Consider the following 6000-nt stretch of genomic DNA (forward strand, 5'->3'; position numbering starts at 1 on the left):
AGATTAATTTTTGGAACATTTCGAATATTTAAAAACTTGGAATTTCTCTTTCCCCCCCTGGATTTGAATTACTTGTGAACTGAGATAAAGAGGGGTGAGCCAAAAGGCACACACCCCCTTTCTACTTAATGGACTGTTGGTCCCCTGGATCTGTTCCCAATCACAGTTCTATGTTGGAATAACCCAACAAGTGGATGTAAAGCCTTGAACTTAGAACCCACTTTCTTTCACGGCAGGTTTTAGGATTGCATTGGAGTGCTGGAACCCTCGACCGCCTTTTTTCTTTTTTTCCTTTTTCTTTTTTTTTTTTATTTTATCCTTTTTTCTTTTGATATAGAAGGGATTCTACAGAGACAGCTTCCCAAATACTGCTTACCCTCCTTTGATTTGGATTAAGCCAACCAAGTGGCTGAAGACCGAACAAAGGAAAGAACAAACTGCTCCCATTTAAAACAAAAGTTGGTTACAGGCTAAACTTTCGCTTCTTCCGTCTTTGTACACCTATCATAAAGGTCCCCTTTAAGGTTAATATTTCTTTAAGGGCCTTATTAGAGGGCCTTTATCCTTACATAGTTGATAAGTCTTAGACAAAATTGTTTGATTAGGAGTTTAGTTTGAACTTATCCACATTTAGAGGGTACGAAATATATGGACGGTAAATGAATTGAATAGGCACAGGATTTGAGAATACTTAGAATTACAGATCTTGATTTGGAAAATCCAGAAATATAAATTATAAATAATATTTTGATGCATTAGGAGAAAATTAAAGGGTCAGAGGAAAACTTGTTTGGCTAAGTTTAAAGAACTACCCCATTTTTCTCTGCCTGATTGCAATTGGTAAAAACTGGAATTAGATTGCTTAAGGGAACGTTGTTGTAATCACTTTTTCTTGACACTAACTAAAACTTGTTAAGACTGTGCGCCCTCTAGGGGAGAGAATAAACATTACAAGAAATTTATAGTATATATATATTTACATATATACTTTGAAGAGGGGAGGGGAAGGAAAAAGAGTGGAAACGGAGAAAATGTCCGGGAAAAATGGAAAAAAGATAGGAGGGACCCCATCAGAAAGGAAAACATCTCGACAAGAAGAAATCAAAGACTTAGACATTCTTTGGTTAAAAATAAAGGAGGAATTTAAACAGAACGAAACTCACATGGAGAAAAAGCTAGGAGAGATACATGAGTTGATTGATAAGAAGATAGAAGATGCAGTAGGGGAACTGTCAAGTAAAGTAAAAGACTTAACGGTTCGATCAAAGATTTTAGAAGAATCGAATAAAAAAGCACAGAAAGAGATAAAGGAACAAAGGAAGGAGACAGATAGGATAAAAGAGGAACTTCGAGAACTGAACAGGAATCAAGACCAAGTTTTGGACAATTTAGCGATGATGGAAATGAAACAAAAACAGCTAAATTTAAAGTTTAGAGGAGTAGGAGAAGAATCTAATGAGAATATTAAAGAGAAACTGACTAAGGAATTAGCGAAGTGGTTAGAATTGAAAGAAGAAGAGATTGCATATACGATAGAAAATGCTTTCAGAATAAAAATAAGGTCTAAACAAACAAAATTTAAAAAAGCACTGGGAGACTGTTTAGTTATATTTAATTCGATAGAGATGAGAAATCTAATCCTAAGAGAAAGCTACCAAAAGAAACTAATAATTGAAGGCAGACCAATTATTATCTTTAAAGAAATACCAACCAGACTCCTACGCAAAAGAGAGGGGTACAAACAATTAACAAGCGTTCTAAAAAAGAACGGGATACAACACAGATGGGAATTCCCCGAAGGGATTTCGTTTTTCTATAAAGATAAAAGATTTAAGATTACTGATAGCCAGGAAGTGGGTAAATTTCTACGCAGATATGAAAAAGACCTTGGGAAAGTGGAGGAGAGACTTGGAGGGAGAAATGGTGATTTACAAGAGAGAAGTAGAAGAAGAGAGAAGGGTGGAGAACAGGAGGAAAGGGAAGGGGAAGGAGGAGAAGAGGAGGAGGAAGGGGAAGAAGGAGTAGGGGAAGAGGAAGTGGAAAAAGAGGAAGAGGGAATAGAAAACAAAACCACTCGGATATAAATTAAGTATTTGGATATCGGCAAGTAAACATAACAATGAATCTGAAAATTCTGTCATGGAATGTGAACGGTGTGAATGAGAAAACCAAGAGGAATAAAATAGTGAATGTTTTGAAAAGAAAGAACCTTGATTTAATCTGTATGCAGGAGACACATGTGACCAAAAAGCATAAACATATCTTGATAAATAAAAAATTGGGAGTTGAATTCATAAACTCCATTGCAGAAAAAAAAAGAGGAGTAGTAACATATGTTAACGAAAAATGGGAACCTAAACTGATTTACAAAGACGATGAAGGAAGGATATTAGGGGTGCAAATTAATTTCCAGGGTGAAAAACTTAATGTGATAAACATATATGCACCGAATTCGGATAAATTGGATTTCTTTAAGAAATTGGAGCAAGTATTATTAGAGTTAGAGGATAACAAGACGATATTATTGGGAGACTTCAACGGAGTACCGGTACCAGAAATTGACAGACAAACAGAAAAGAAAAAGCGTAATCAAGGGAAGCTGCCAAGATCATTTAACAATTTAGAAGAAAATCTAGACTTAATAGACATTTGGAGACACAAACATCCAATAGAGAAGCAATATACCTTTTTTTCAGAAGTGCACAAAAGCTGGGGTAGAATTGATCAAATCTGGATCTCAAGAGAACTTACCTTAAGAACCTCAAAATGTGAAATCCAACCGAGAACCCTCTCTGATCATAATTCGATAATGTTGGAAATAAAAGGTGTATCACAGGGGGGGTTCAGATGGAGAATGAATGAATATTTATTGGAGAGTGAGGAAATTATTGAAAAGGCTAAAGCCACTTTAAAAGACTATTTCGATTTGAATCTTAATACAGAATCAAGTATAGAGATAGTCTGGGATGCTAGCAAGGCAGTCTTAAGAGGCTTCTTTATCCAGCAAAACAGTTACAAGAGGAAAATAAGGGAACAAAAGAAAGAAGAAATTCTCAATCAACTAAGAGAATGTGAGAAAAAACTAACAATAAACCCAAAAGATGAACAAAACATACAAATAATAAAAATTTTACAAACACAATACTCAATGCTGACAAATCAAGAAATCGAATGGAAAATTAAGTTAATGAAGCAAAAATATTTCGAATCAGCTAATAAAACAGGTAAACTACTAGCTTGGCAATTGCGAAGAAGGCAAAAACAAAATGTGATAAATAAGATAAAAATAGGGGAGCAATTGATAGAGGATCCAAAGGGAATAAAGGAAAACTTCCTCAAATTTTATGAGAAACTGTACAAAAAGGAAGAAGAAGATTCAAAACAAATAGAAAAATATCTAGAAGACTGCAGCGGAAAAACTATTACAGAGGAAGAAAGATTACAATTAAACAAACCTATAAAAATAGAAGAGATCCAGAATGCGATAAGAAAAATGAAATTAGGGAAGGCCCCGGGACCGGATGGACTGTCTGCAAAATACTATAAAGTATTAGAAGATCAACTAACGCCAGTGCTATGTGATACTATGAATAAAATATTAGCGGGAGGAAAGATACCAGAGTCATGGAAAGAGGCCCATATCACGATGATCCCCAAACCGGACACGGATAAATTAAACATCAAAAATTATAGGCCTATATCATTACTAAATAATGACTACAAAATCTTTGCAGAGGTAATGGCAAATAGACTTAAAAAGTGTTTAGTAAATCTAATTCACAAAGATCAAGCAGGATTCCTCCCAAACAGGTTTCTTAAAGATAATGTAAGGCATACTATAAACATTATTGAATATTTGGAGTGCAAGAACGAGATACCTGCGGCGCTGATTTTTATTGACGCGGAAAAGGCATTCGATAATGTCTCATGGTCGTTCCTATTAAAAAGTATGGAAAAAGCAGGGATAGAGGGCGAATTCATGAAAGGAATAAAGGCAGTATATTCGAGTCAGTACGCCAAATTGATTATAAATAACAACTTAACAAATCCATTTAGAATAGAAAAAGGAACAAGACAGGGTTGCCCTCTTTCCCCGCTTTTGTTTATTATAGTACTAGAGGTCATCGCGAGTAAAATAAGAGCAACACCAGAGATTCGAGGGATTAAAGTAGGAACGAAAGAATATAAATTAAAAGCTTACGCAGACGATCTGATGTTATCCGTAGAAGAGCCGCAAAAAAGTGTTAGCAAGGCGCTGGAAATATTAGAAGAATACGGTAAACTATCCGGTTTCAAATTGAATAAACTAAAGACAAAAATGATGACTAAGAATTTGGGAAAGGACGAAAGAGAAAAATTAGAGAAACAAAATGGAATCAAGGTGGCTAAGAAAATAAAATATCTGGGAATCTGGCTAACTACAAAAAATATAAATTTAATTCAAGATAACTACCTGACAACATGGAAGGAAATTAAAAAAGATCTAGATATATGGAATAGAGTTAAGCTTTCGTGGATGGGAAGGATGGCGGCAATAAAAATGAACGTACTTCCAAAAATGTTGTTCTTGTTCCAAAGTATACCAGTGATTAAAGGCTCCAAAATGTTCAAGGATTGGCAGAAAACCCTTTCGAAGTTTATATGGCAAGGGAAAAGACCGAGAATTAGATTTAAATTGCTTACAGATCGAAAAGAAAGAGGGGGATTCTCGGTCCCAAATTTGAAATTATATTTCGAGGCCGCCTGCCTTTGTTGGATCAAAGAGTGGATAACTTTGGAAAATACTGACTTATTAGACCTAGAAGGATTCAACAATAGGTTCGGCTGGCATGCCTACTTATGGTCAAATAAAGAAAAGGTACATAAGGGGTTTTCAAGCCACATCATTAGAGGACCACTATATGAAGTTTGGGAGAAAAATAAAAAACTCCTAGAATGGAAAACACCTTGGTGGTTGTCCCCAATGGACATTTTAATAATTAAGAAAACAAATATGGAAGGGAAAAGATTAACGTACGAAGACCTACTAATAAGATCAGAAAGCGGCTGGAAATTAAGAACATATGAGGATTTGAAAGAAAAATTAACAGGCTGGCTACAATATCATCAAATAAACGCAATGTGGATGGAAGATAAAAAAGTAGGGATAAGTGAAAAAAAATCCAAATTTCAGATAGAAATAATTGAAGGTAAAACCAAATTATTATCTAGAATGTATGATATACTATTGGAATGGGACACCAAAGACGAAGAAATAAAGGAGGTTATGACAAAATGGTCAATGGATTTGGGATACAATATAGATTATGAAAAATGGTCGAGGTTGTGGAATAATGGAATAAAATTTACGGCAAGTGTTACCCTTAGAGAAAATCTGGAGAAGATGATATATAGGTGGTATATCACACCAGCAAAATTAGGAAAAATGTATAAAACAGGAAATAAGGCCTGCTGGAAGTGCAAAATCAAAGAAGGCAATTTCTACCATATGTGGTGGACTTGCGAGGAAATGAAGAAATTCTGGGACTTGATTTATAATGAGTTAAAAAAAATATTTAAATATACTTTTCCTAAGAGACCGGAGGCCTTTTTATTAGGTATAATTGGGGATGAAATTAAAAGGGAAGATAGGATTTTATTCCAGTATTCGACAACAGCGGCCAGAATGTTGATTGCACAGAATTGGAAAAGTACAAATATACCAACGGTTAGAGAATGGCAAACAAGATTATTCGAATATGTTGAATTAGCAAAAATGACGCAAAAAATTAGAAACCAAAAAAATACAAAGTTTATTAGTGATTGGAATAAATTTATGGCATACATTGAAGGAAACCATAGAAACCTAAAAACTATAGCAGGTCTGTTATAAAACTTATGATGTGCAAACTGTTAACAAATACTAGCTGCAGAAAATGGAAAATTTCATTAAGAAGCCCGAAATCAGGAGGGAAGGAGGTCAATAGGGGAGTAGAAGAAAGATATAAATATCTAATCATA

Source organism: Podarcis filfolensis (genome assembly GCF_964270895.1).
Source record: "Podarcis filfolensis genome assembly, chromosome: 2".
In the NCBI taxonomy this organism is placed as follows: Eukaryota; Metazoa; Chordata; class Lepidosauria; order Squamata; family Lacertidae; genus Podarcis; species Podarcis filfolensis.